Source organism: Medicago sativa, chromosome 4 (assembly GCF_051527215.1).
Source record: "Medicago sativa cultivar Bolivia chromosome 4, Bolivia_mono, whole genome shotgun sequence".
NCBI lineage: Eukaryota > Viridiplantae > Streptophyta > Magnoliopsida > Fabales > Fabaceae > Medicago > Medicago sativa.
The window spans coordinates 40393625-40406681 of NC_140752.1; positions in this window are offsets into that span (position 1 = coordinate 40393625).

Below are 13057 nucleotides of genomic sequence, written 5' to 3' on the forward strand. Positions count from 1 at the left end.
ATCCTGGAAGACGAAAGGTCACACCTTGTTGACCACACCGTAGTTTGCTTGGTTTGTAACCTAAGTCTTAATATAGTTAATTAGAATAATGTATACGTAAAAAGTAGGATGAATATATAACCTATAAACAAGTAACTTGACTAAAATAATGTTTAAATATAGTTTTCATCCTGGAAGACGAAAAGTCACCCCTTGTTGACAAAACCGCAGGTAGCTTGGTTTGTAAGCTAAATCTTACTATAGATAATTAGACTAGTGTATAAGTCAAAGTTGGATGAATATATAACCAATGAACAAGTAACTTGACTAAAATAATGTTTAAATCGTGTTATCATCCTGGAAAACGAAAGGTCACACCTTGTTGACCACAACCGTAGATAGCTTGGTTTGTAACCTAAGTCTTAATATAGTTAATTAGAATAATGTATACGTAAAAAGTAGGATGAATATATAACCAATGAACAAGTAACTTGACTAAAATAATGTTTAAATATAGTTTTCATCCTGGAAGACGAAAGGTCACTCCTTGTTGACAAAACCGTAGATAGCTTGGTTTGTAAGCTAAGTCTTACTATAGATAATTTAACCAATGTATAAGTGAAAGTAGGATGAATATATAACCAATGAACAAGTAACTTGACTAAAATAATGTTTAAATCGAGTTATCATCCTGGAAGACGAAAGGTCACACCTTGTTGACCACAACCGTAGATAGCTTGGTTTGTAACCTAAGTCTTACTATAGTTAATTAGAATAATGTAGTATATGTAAAAAGTAGGATGAATATATAACCAATGAACAATTAACTTGACTAAAATAATGTTTAAATATAGTTTTCATTTTGGAAGACGAAATGTCACACCTTGTTGACAAAACCGTCGATTGCTTGGTTTGTAAGCTAAGTCTTACTATAGAAAATTAAACTAGTGTATCAGTCAAAGTAGGATGAATATATTATCAGTGAACAAGTAACTTGACTAAAATAATGTTTAAATCGAGTTCTCATCCTGGAAGACGAAAGGTCACACCTTGTTGACCACAACCATAAATAGCTTGGTTTGTAACCTAAGTCTTACTATAGTTAATTAGAATAATTTAGTATATGTAAAAAGTATGATGAATATACAACCAATGAACAAGTAACTTGACTAAAATAATGTTTAAATATAGTTTTCATCCTGGAAGACAAAATGTCACACCTTTTTGACAAAACCGTAGATAGCTTGGTTTGTAAGCTAAGTCTTACTATAGATAATTAAACTTGTGTATAAGTCAAAGTAGGATGAATATATGACCAATGAACAAGTAACTTGACTAAAATAATGTTTAAATATAGTTTTCATCCTGGAAGACGAAAGGTCACTCCTTGTTGACAAAACCGTAGATAGCTTGGTTTGTAAGCTAAGTCTTACTATATATAATTTAACCAAAGTATAAGTCAAAGTAGGATGAATATATAACCAATGAACAAGTAACTTGACTAAAATAATGTTTAAATCGAGTTATCATCCTGGAAGACGAAAGGTCACACCTTGTTGACCACAACCGTAGATAGCTTCATTTGTAACCTAAGTCTTACTATTGTTAATTAGAATAATGTAGTATATGTAAAAAGAAGGATGAATATATAACCAATGAACAATTAACTTGACTAAAATAATGTTTAAATATAGTTTTCATCCTGGAAGACGAAAGGTCACACCTTGTTGACAAAATCGTCGATAGCTTGGTTTGTAAGCTAAGTCTTACTATAGAAAATTAAACTAGTGTATATGTCAAAGTAGGATGAATATATAATCAATGAACAAGTAACTTGACTAAAATAATGTTTAAATCGAGTTATCATCCTGGAAGACGAAAGGTCACACTTGTTGACCATAACCGTAGATAGCTTGGTTTGTAACCTAATTCTTAATATAGTTAATTAGAATAATGGATACGTAAAAAGTAGGATGAATATACAACCAATGAACAAGTAACTGGACTAAAATAATGTTTAAATATATTTTTCATCCTGGAAGACGAAAGGTCACTCCTTGTTGACAAAACAATAGATAGCTTGGTTTGTAAGCTAAGTCTTACTATAGATAATTAAACTAGTGTATAAGCCAAAGTAGGATGAATATATAATCAATGAACAAGTAACTTGACAAAAATAATGTTTAAATCGAGTTATCATCCTGGAAGACGAAAGGTCACACCTTGTTGACCACACCGTAGTTTGCTTGGTTTGTAACCTAAGTCTTAATATAGTTAATTAGAATAATGTATACGTAAAAAGTAGGAAGAATATATAACCTATAAACAAGTAACTTGACTAAAATAATGTTTAAATATAGTTTTCATCCTGGAAGACGAAAAGTCACCCCTTGTTGACAAAACCGCAGGTAGCTTGGTTTGTAAGCTAAATCTTACTATAGATAATTAGACTAGTGTATAAGTCAAAGTTGGATGAATATATAACCAATGAACAAGTAACTTGACTAAAATAATGTTTAAATCGTGTTATCATCCTGGAAAACGAAAGGTCACACCTTGTTGACCACAACCGTAGATAGCTTGGTTTGTAACCTAAGTCTTAATATAGTTAATTAGAATAATGTATACGTAAAAAGTAGGATGAATATATAACCAATGAACAAGTAACTTGACTAAAATAATGTTTAAATATAGTTTTCATCCTGGAAGACGAAAGGTCACTCCTTGTTGACAAAACCGTAGATAGCTTGGTTTGTAAGCTAAGTCTTACTATAGATAATTTAACCAATGTATAAGTGAAAGTAGGATGAATATATAACCAATGAACAAGTAACTTGACTAAAATAATGTTTAAATCGAGTTACCATCCTGGAAGACGAAAGGTCACACCTTGTTGACCACAACCGTAGATAGCTTGGTTTGTAACCTAAGTCTTACTATAGTTAATTAGAATAATTTAGTATATGTAAAAAGTAGGATGAATATATAACCAATGAACAATTAACTTGACTAAAATAATGTTTAAATATAGTTTTCATCCTGGAAGACGAAATGTCACCCCTTGTTGACAAAACCGTAGATAGCTTGGTTTGTAAGCTAAGTCTTACTATAGATAATTTAACCAATGTATAAGTGAAAGTAGGATGAATATATAACCAATGAACAAGTAACTTGACTAAAATAATGTTTAAATCGAGTTACCATCCTGGAAGACGAAAGGTCACACCTTGTTGACCACAACCGTAGATAGCTTGGTTTGTAACCTAAGTCTTACTATAGTTAATTAGAATAATTTAGTATATGTAAAAAGTATGATGAATATACAACCAATGAACAAGTAACTTGACTAAAATAATGTTTAAATATAGTTTTCATCCTGGAAGACAAAATGTCACACCTTTTTGACAAAACCGTAGATAGCTTGGTTTGTAAGCTAAGTCTTACTATAGATAATTAACTTGTGTATAAGTCAAAGTAGGATGAATATATGACCAATGAACAAGTAACTTGACTAAAATAATGTTTAAATATAGTTTTCATCCTGGAAAATGAAAGGTCACACCTTGTTGACAAAACCGTAGATAGCTTGGTTTGTAAGCTAAGTCTTACTATAGATAATTAGACTAGTGTATAAGTCAAAGTTGGATGAATATATAACCAATGAACAAGTAACTTGACTAAAATAATGTTTAAATCTAGTTATCATCCTGGAAGACAAAAAGTCACACCTTGTTGACCATAACCGTAGATAGCTTGGTTTGTAACCTAATTCTTAATATAGTTAATTAGAATAATATATACGTAAAAAGTAGGATGAATATATAACCAATGAACAAGTAACTTGACTAAAATAATGTTTAAATATAGTTTTCATCCTGGAAGACGAAAGGTCACTCCTTGTTGACAAAACCGTAGATAGCTTGGTTTGTAAGCTAAGTCTTACTATAGATAATTTAACCAATGTATAAGTGAAAGTAGGATGAATATATAACCAATGAACAAGTAACTTGACTAAAATAATGTTTAAATCGAGTTATCATCCTGGAAGACGAAAGGTCACACCTTGTTGACCACAACCGTAGATAGCTTGGTTTGTAACCTAAGTCTTACTATAGTTAATTAGAATAATGTAGTATATGTAAAAAGTAGGATGAATATATAACCAATGAACAATTAACTTGACTAAAATAATGTTTAAATATAGTTTTCATTTTGGAAGACGAAATGTCACACCTTGTTGACAAAACCGTCGATTGCTTGGTTTGTAAGCTAAGTCTTACTATAGAAAATTAAACTAGTGTATCAGTCAAAGTAGGATGAATATATTATCAGTGAACAAGTAACTTGACTAAAATAATGTTTAAATCGAGTTCTCATCCTGGAAGACGAAAGGTCACACCTTGTTGACCACAACCATAAATAGCTTGGTTTGTAACCTAAGTCTTACTATAGTTAATTAGAATAATTTAGTATATGTAAAAAGTATGATGAATATACAACCAATGAACAAGTAACTTGACTAAAATAATGTTTAAATATAGTTTTCATCCTGGAAGACAAAATGTCACACCTTTTTGACAAAACCGTAGATAGCTTGGTTTGTAAGCTAAGTCTTACTATAGATAATTAAACTTGTGTATAAGTCAAAGTAGGATGAATATATGACCAATGAACAAGTAACTTGACTAAAATAATGTTTAAATATAGTTTTCATCCTGGAAAATGAAAGGTCACACCTTGTTGACAAAACCGTAGATAGCTTGGTTTGTAAGCTAAGTCTTACTATAGATAATTAGACTAGTGTATAAGTCAAAGTTGGATGAATATATAACCAATGAACAAGTAACTTGACTAAAATAATGTTTAAATCTAGTTATCATCCTGGAAGACAAAAAGTCACACCTTGTTGACCATAACCGTAGATAGCTTGGTTTGTAACCTAATTCTTAATATAGTTAATTAGAATAATATATACGTAAAAAGTAGGATGAATATATAACCAATGAACAAGTAACTTGACTAAAATAATGTTTAAATATAGTTTTCATCCTGGAAGACGAAAGGTCACTCCTTGTTGACAAAACCGTAGATAGCTTGGTTTGTAAGCTAAGTCTTACTATAGATAATTTATCCAATGTATAAGTGAAAGTAGGATGAATATATAACCAATGAACAAGTAACTTGACTAAAATAATGTTTAAATCGAGTTATCATCCTGGAAGACGAAAGGTCACACCTTGTTGACCACAACCGTAGATAGCTTGGTTTGTAACCTAAGTCTTACTATAGTTAATTAGAATAATGTAGTATATGTAAAAAGTAGGATGAATATATAACCAATGAACAATTAACTTGACTAAAATAATGTTTAAATATAGTTTTCATTTTGGAAGACGAAATGTCACACCTTGTTGACAAAACCGTCGATTGCTTGGTTTGTAAGCTAAGTCTTACTATAGAAAATTAAACTAGTGTATCAGTCAAAGTAGGATGAATATATTATCAGTGAACAAGTAACTTGACTAAAATAATGTTTAAATCGAGTTCTCATTCTGGAAGACGAAAGGTCACACCTTGTTGACCACAACCATAAATAGCTTGGTTTGTAACCTAAGTCTTACTATAGTTAATTAGAATAATTTAGTATATGTAAAAAGTATGATGAATATACAACCAATGAACAAGTAACTTGACTAAAATAATGTTTAAATATAGTTTTCATTATGGAAGACAAAATGTCACACCTTTTTGACAAAACCGTAGATAGCTTGGTTTGTAAGCTAAGTCTTACTATAGATAATTAAACTTGTGTATAAGTCAAAGTAGGATGAATATATGACCAATGAACAAGTAACTTGACTAAAATAATGTTTAAATATAGTTTTCATCCTGGAAAATGAAAGGTCACACCTTGTTGACAAAACCGTAGATAGCTTGGTTTGTAAGCTAAGTCTTACTATAGATAATTAGACTAGTGTATAAGTCAAAGTTGGATGAATATATAACCAATGAACAAGTAACTTGACTAAAATAATGTTTAAATCTAGTTATCATCCTGGAAGATAAAAGGTCACACCTTGTTGACCACAACCGTAGATAGCTTCATTTGTAACCTAAGTCTTACTATAGTTAATTAGAATAATGTAGTATATGTAAAAAGAAGGATGAATATATAACCAATGAACAATTAACTTGACTAAAATAATGTTTAAATATAGTTTTCATCCTGGAAGACGAAAGGTCACACCTTGTTGACAAAATTGTCGATAGCTTGGTTTGTAAGCTAAGTCTTACTATAGAAAATTAAACTAGTGTATATGTCAAAGTAGGATGAATATATAATCAATGAACAAGTAACTGGACTAAAATAATGTTTAAATCGAGTTATCATCCTGGAAGACGAAAGGTCACACCTTGTTGACCATAATCGTAGATAGCTTGGTTTGTAACCTAATTCTTAATATAGTTAATTAGAATAATGGATACGTAAAAAGTAGGATGAATATATAACCAATGAACAAGTAACTGGACTAAAATAATGTTTAAATATAGTTTTCATCCTGGAAGACGAAAGGTCACTCCTTGTTGACAAAACAATAGATAGCTTGGTTTGTAAGCTAAGTCTTACTATAGATAATTAAACTAGTGTATAAGTCAAAGTAGGATGAATATATAATCAATGAACAAGTAACTTGACTAAAATAATGTTTAAATCGAGTTATCTTCCTGGAAGACGAAAGGTCACACTTTGTTGACCACAACCGTAGTTTGCTTGGTTTGTAACCTAAGTCTTAATATAGTTAATTAGAATAATGTATACGTAAAAAGTAGGATGAATATATAACCTATAAACAAGTAACTTGACTAAAATAATGTTTAAATATAGTTTTCATCCTGGAAGACGAAAAGTCACCCCTTGTTGACAAAACCGCAGGTAGCTTGGTTTGTAAGCTAAATCTTACTATAGATAATTAGACTAGTGTATAAGTCAAAGTTGGATGAATATATAACCAATGAACAAGTAACTTGACTAAAATAATGTTAAAATCGAGTTATCATCCAGGAAAACGAAAGGTCACACATTGTTGACCACAACCGTAGATAGCTTGGTTTGTAACCTAAGTCTTAATATAGTTAATTAGAATAATGTATACGTAAAAAGTAGGATGAATATATAACCAATGAACGAGTAACTTGACTAAAATAATGTTTAAATATAGTTTTAATCCTGGAAGACGAAAGGTCACTCCTTGTTGACAAAACCGTAGATAGCTTGGTTTGTAAGCTAAGTCTTACTATAGATAATTTAACCAATGTATAAGTGAAAGTAGGATGAATATATAACCAATGAACAAGTAACTTGACTAAAATAATGTTTAAATCGAGTTATCATCCTGGAAGACGAAAGGTCACACCTTGTTGACCACAACCATAGATAGCTTGGTTTGTAACCTAAGTCTTACTATAGTTAATTAGAATAATTTAGTATATGTAAAAAGTAGGATGAATATATAACCAATGAACAATTAACTTGACTAAAATAATGGTTAAATATAGTTTTCATCCTGGAAGACGAAATGTCACACCTTGTTGACAAAACCGTCGATTGCTTGGTTTGTAAGCTAAGTCTTACTATAGAAAATTAAACTAGTGTATCAGTCAAAGTAGGATGAATATATTATCAATGAACAAGTAACTTGACTAAAATAATGTTTAAATCGAGTTCTCATCCTGGAAGACGAAAGGTCACACCTTGTTGACCACAACCGTAAATAGCTTGGTTTGTAACCTAAGTCTTACTTTAGTTAATTAGAATAATTTAGTATATGTAAAAAGTATGATGAATATACAACCAATGAACAAGTAACTTGACTAAAATAATGTTTAAATATAGTTTTCATCCTGGAAGACAAAATGTCACACCTTTTTGACAAAACCGTAGATAGCTTGGTTTGTAAGCTAAGTCTTACTATAGATAATTAACTTGTGTATAAGTCAAAGTAGGATGAATATATGACCAATGAACAAGTAACTTGACTAAAATAATGTTTAAATATAGTTTTCATCCTGGAAAATGAAAGGTCACACCTTGTTGACAAAACCGTAGATAGCTTGGTTTGTAAGCTAAGTCTTACTATAGATAATTAGACTAGTGTATAAGTCAAAGTTGGATGAATATATAACCAATGAACAAGTAACTTGAATAAAATAATGTTTAAATCTAGTTATCATCCTGGAAGACAAAAAGTCACACCTTGTTGACCATAACCGTAGATAGCTTGGTTTGTAACCTAATTCTTAATATAGTTAATTAGAATAATGTATACGTAAAGAGTAGGATGAATATATAACCAATGAACAAGTAACTTGACTAAAATAATGTTTAAATATAGTTTTCATCCTGGAAGACGAAAGGTCACTCCTTGCTGACAAAACCGTAGATAGCTTGGTTTGTAAGCTAAGTCTTACTATAGATAATTTAACCAATGTATAAGTGAAAGTAGGATGAATATATAACCAATGAACAAGTAACTTGACTAAAATAATGTTTAAATCGAGTTATCATCCTGGAAGACGAAAGGTCACACCTTGTTGACCACAACCGTAGATAGCTTGGTTTGTAACCTAAGTCTTACTATAGTTAATTAGAATAATGTAGTATATGTAAAAAGTAGGATGAATATATAACCAATGAACAATTAATTTGACTAAAATAATGTTTAAATATAGTTTTCACCCTGGAAGACGAAATGTCACACCTTGTTGACAAAACCGTCGATTGCTTGGTTTGTAAGCTAAGTCTTACTATAGAAAATTAAACTAGTGTATCAGTCAAAGTAGGATGAATATATTATCAATGAACAAGTAACTTGACTAAAATAATGTTTAAATCGAGTTCTCATCCTGGAAGACGAAAGGTCACACCTTGTTGACCACAACCGTAAATAGCTTGGTTTGTAACCTAAGTCTTAATATAGTTAATTAGAATAATTTAGTATATGTAAAAAGTATGATGAATATACAACCAATGAACAAGTAACTTGACTAAAATAATGTTTAAATATAGTTTTCATCCTGGAAGACAAAATGTCACACCTTTTTGACAAAACCGTAGATAGCTTGGTTTGTAAGCTAAGTCTTACTATAGATAATTAACTTGTGTATAAGTCAAAGTAGGATGAATATATGACCAATGAACAAGTAACTTGACTAAAATAATGTTTAAATATAGTTTTCATCCTGGAAAATGAAAGGTCACACCTTGTTGACAAAACCGTAGATAGCTTGGTTTGTAAGCTAAGTCTTACTATAGATAATTAGACTAGTGTATAAGTCAAAGTTGGATGAATATATAACCAATGAACAAGTAACTTGAATAAAATAATGTTTAAATCTAGTTATCATCCTGGAAGACAAAAAGTCACACCTTGTTGACCATAACCGTAGATAGCTTGGTTTGTAACCTAATTCTTAATATAGTTAATTAGAATAATGTATACGTAAAGAGTAGGATGAATATATAACCAATGAACAAGTAACTTGACTAAAATAATGTTTAAATATAGTTTTCATCCTGGAAGACGAAAGGTCACTCCTTGTTGACAAAACCGTAGATAGCTTGGTTTGTAAGCTAAGTCTTACTATAGATAATTTAACCAATGTATAAGTGAAAGTAGGATGAATATATAACCAATGAACAAGTAACTTGACTAAAATAATGTTTAAATCGAGTTATCATCCTGGAAGACGAAAGGTCACACCTTGTTGACCACAACCGTAGATAGCTTGGTTTGTAACCTAAGTCTTACTATAGTTAATTAGAATAATGTAGTATATGTAAAAAGTAGGATGAATATATAACCAATGAACAATTAACTTGACTAAAATAATGTTTAAATATAGTTTTCACCCTGGAAGACGAAATGTCACACCTTGTTGACAAAACCGTCGATTGCTTGGTTTGTAAGCTAAGTCTTACTATAGAAAATTAAACTAGTGTATCAGTCAAAGTAGGATGAATATATTATCAATGAACAAGTAACTTGACTAAAATAATGTTTAAATCGAGTTCTCATCCTGGAAGACGAAAGGTCACACCTTGTTGACCACAACCGTAAATAGCTTGGTTTGTAACCTAAGTCTTACTATAGTTAATTAGAATAATTTAGTATATGTAAAAAGTATGATGAATATACAACCAATGAACAAGTAACTTGACTAAAATAATGTTTAAATATAGTTATCATCCTGGAAGACAAAAAGTCACACCTTGTTGACCATAACCGTAGATAGCTTGGTTTGTAACCTAATTCTTAATATAGTTAATCAGAATAATGTATACGTAAAGAGTAGGATGAATATATAACCAATGAACAAGTAACTTGACTAAAATAATGTTTAAATATAGTTTTCATCCTGGAAGACGAAAGGTCACTCCTTGTTGACAAAACCGTAGATAGCTTGGTTTGTAAGCTAAGTCTTACTATAGATAATTTAACCAATGTATAAGTGAAAGTAGGATGAATATATAACCAATGAACAAGTAACTTGACTAAAATAATGTTTAAATCGAGTTATCATCCTGGAAGACGAAAGGTCACACCTTGTTGACCACAACCGTAGATAGCTTGGTTTGTAACCTAAGTCTTACTATAGTTAATTAGAATAATGTAGTATATGTAAAAAGTAGGATGAATATATAACCAATGAACAATTAACTTGACTAAAATAATGTTTAAATATAGTTTTCACCCTGGAAGACGAAATGTCACACCTTGTTGACAAAACCGTCGATTGCTTGGTTTGTAAGCTAAGTCTTACTATAGAAAATTAAACTAGTGTATCAGTCAAAGTAGGATGAATATATTATCAATGAACAAGTAACTTGACTAAAATAATGTTTAAATCGAGTTCTCATCCTGGAAGACGAAAGGTCACACCTTGTTGACCACAACCGTAAATAGCTTGGTTTGTAACCTAAGTCTTACTATAGTTAATTAGAATAATTTAGTATATGTAAAAAGTATGATGAATATACAACCAATGAACAAGTAACTTGACTAAAATAATGTTTAAATATAGTTTTCATCCTGGAAGACAAAATGTCACACCTTTTTGACAAAACCGTAGATAGCTTGGTTTGTAAGCTAAGTCTTACTATAGATAATTAACTTGTGTATAAGTCAAAGTAGGATGAATATATGACCAATGAACAAGTAACTTGACTAAAATAATGTTTAAATATAGTTTTCATCCTGGAAAATGAAAGGTCACACCTTGTTGACAAAACCGTAGATAGCTTGGTTTGTAAGCTAAGTCTTACTATAGATAATTAGACTAGTGTATAAGTCAAAGTTGGATTAATATATAACCAATGAACAAGTAACTTGAATAAAATAATGTTTAAATCTAGTTATCATCCTGGAAGACAAAAAGTCACACCTTGTTGACCATAACCGTAGATAGCTTGGTTTGTAACCTAATTCTTAATATAGTTAATTAGAATAATGTATACGTAAAGAGTAGGATGAATATATAACCAATGAACAAGTAACTTGACTAAAATAAAGTTTAAATATAGTTTTCATCCTGGAAGACGAAAGGTCACTCCTTGTTGACAAAACCGTAGATAGCTTGGTTTGTAAGCTAAGTCTTACTATAGATAATTTAACCAATGTATAAGTGAAAGTAGGATGAATATATAACCAATGAACAAGTAACTTGACTAAAATAATGTTTAAATCGAGTTATCATCCTGGAAGACGAAAGGTCACACCTTGTTGACCACAACCGTAGATAGCTTGGTTTGTAACCTAAGTCTTACTATAGTTAATTAGAATAATGTAGTATATGTAAAAAGTATGATGAATATATAACCAATGAACAATTAACTTGACTAAAATAATGTTTAAATATAGATTTCACCCTGGAAGACGAAATGTCACACCTTGTTGACAAAACCGTCGATTGCTTGGTTTGTAAGCTAAGTCTTACTATAGAAAATTAAACTAGTGTATCAGTCAAAGTAGGATGAATATATTATCAATGAACAAGTAACTTGACTAAAATAATGTTTAAATCGAGTTCTCATCCTGGAAGACGAAAGGTCACACCTTGTTGACCACAACCGTAAATAGCTTGGTTTGTAACCTAAGTCTTACTATAGTTAATTAGAATAATTTAGTATATGTAAAAAGTATGATGAATATACAACCAATGAACAAGTAACTTGACTAAAATAATGTTTAAATATAGTTATCATCCTGGAAGACAAAAAGTCACACCTTGTTGACCATAACCGTAGATAGCTTGGTTTGTAACCTAATTCTTAATATAGTTAATCAGAATAATGTATACGTAAAGAGTAGGATGAATATATAACCAATGAACAAGTAACTTGACTAAAATAATGTTTAAATATAGTTTTCATCCTGGAAGACGAAAGGTCACTCCTTGTTGACAAAACCGTAGATAGCTTGGTTTGTAAGCTAAGTCTTACTATAGATAATTTAACCAATGTATAAGTGAAAGTAGGATGAATATATAACCAATGAACAAGTAACTTGACTAAAATAATGTTTAAATCGAGTTATCATCCTGGAAGACGAAAGGTCACACCTTGTTGACCACAACCGTAGATAGCTTGGTTTGTAACCTAAGTCTTACTATAGTTAATTAGAATAATGTAGTATATGTAAAAAGTAGGATGAATATATAACCAATGAACAATTAACTTGACTAAAATAATGTTTAAATATAGTTTTCACCCTGGAAGACGAAATGTCACACCTTGTTGACAAAACCGTCGATTGCTTGGTTTGTAAGCTAAGTCTTACTATAGAAAATTAAACTAGTGTATCAGTCAAAGTAGGATGAATATATTATCAATGAACAAGTAACTTGACTAAAATAATGTTTAAATCGAGTTCTCATCCTGGAAGACGAAAGGTCACACCTTGTTGACCACAACCGTAAATAGCTTGGTTTGTAACCTAAGTCTTACTATAGTTAATTAGAATAATTTAGTATATGTAAAAAGTATGATGAATATACAACCAATGAACAAGTAACTTGACTA